The sequence below is a fragment of the Fringilla coelebs genome (assembly GCF_963513975.1).
Source record: "Fringilla coelebs genome assembly, chromosome: 10".
NCBI classification, from domain to species: Eukaryota; Metazoa; Chordata; class Aves; order Passeriformes; family Fringillidae; genus Fringilla; species Fringilla coelebs.
This window is the reverse complement of record NC_140036.1, coordinates 1,268,073-1,269,744: the sequence shown is the minus strand read 5'-3', so window position 1 is coordinate 1,269,744 and position 1,672 is coordinate 1,268,073.

The following is a 1,672-nucleotide window of genomic DNA, read 5'->3' as shown; positions in this document are numbered from 1 at the left end:
TTTACTGAATGTTAGCGATATTTCACTTGCACCATTTCCCACTTTATGACATTGTGACTACCACAATATCCTTATTTGCTGTTTCCTCTCTTTCCAACAAAACGAATGAAATTACTGTTACAAGAACTGTTAAATAAATTTAATTAAAGTTCCAGTGTTACAATTTAAGGTAGTGCAGCAAAAATGCTGTTATTTAGCCTTCTTTTGTATCCCCTAATTTTGAAGGAAAGGGAGGCCCATGTTCTGCCCCAGGTGTGGCTGACCAGGAGGTTTGAGGAGAGCTGGGTGTCAGGAGGAGGTTCTGCTCCAGCCAAGGCCACTGAGCTCTGGCTGAGGGCAGCAGTGGCAGCGGGCAGGGAGTCAGCCCAGAGGGCAGAACAGCCCCAAAATTCTGTGCTCCAAATACCCCACACTCCAAAACCACAGCAGCTTTCCAAGAGGCTTGAAGAATAATGGATAAGCCAGACACTGTGAGAAGAGCTCAAGAATGGAGAAGGGTTTTGTTCCTAATTGTCTTTGTTGTTCTCCATGGTATTTTCTCTTTGAGAACAAGTACTTTGCCCTTTTAAACTTATAGTACGTGGCTGTGGTTGAATAGAGTGTTACATGCAGACCACGAGGCTGCATTGATGTTTTGAGGAGGTGCAGGGTCTGGGCTTTGCTTTGGAGAGTTAGCAGATGTGATACACTCCTGACAGAATGAGGTTACTGCAGGCCTGACTCATTGTTGAATAATCAAGTGTTTACTCCACCAAAACTGCATGTAACCAGACTGCCACAGTTTTCCTGCTTTATTCTGAGATGTAGCTTTTAAATGTCAGTGCACCAGGAAGGAAGATAAACTCCTTGGGTGGCTCAGATCTCTTTTTATGCATGTGTTTAAAGGCAGAGAGTCTTAGGGTTGTCAATGGAGAATAAAAACTACTGAGCACATCAATTGAGACACACATTAATCAACTGAGGAAGGGAAATTAACTGGAGAGGAAAACAAAATCCTTTCCTGAAGTATTTCTGAAGACCAGATGGAGAAAGAACAACTGGTGTGAGGTTCTGCTTTGGCTGTTTCACACATCCCAATCTAGTATCCCTCCTGACAATAATGTAAGTTTGAGAAATCTTCAGCCAATAATTTCTCATTTTTTTCAAACTACTCTCTTCAGCCTTTTGATTTTTCTTTTAAAGAAGCTAATTTGAGGGTGCTTGTGCTTTCTCTGGCTCAAATGTATCTTGGCTAGGGACCTAAATCAGATGAGGAAGAACTGGCTGGAAGAGCATCTCGGTCTTCTGACGAGATAGAGAGCCCAAAGGTTATGATCTGTTACAGGTCAAAAGTTCAGGTCAGGATGCAAATCCAGATCAAAGAGACTTTGAGGCCTTTCTCTAATACTCACTGTGTACTTTGGGAGGGAGCCCAGTGCCTTATGTGGCTGCTGGTTCAGCCCCTTCCCTGTTTAAAGGGCAGGAGGAGCAGGGCTGGCAGGTAAATCCTGGATCATACCCAAGGGTATTTGTGAATTATTTGTGAAGGTCTCCCACCAACATGCAGTCAAGGTACTCTCTTAAAAAAAAAAAAAAAAAAAAAAGATCATGCATATTCCCTCTGTGTTCCATCTCCCAGGGAACAGAGAAAATTCACTCTGTGAAAGCATGAAAGAGCTGAGAGGGAGCTTCT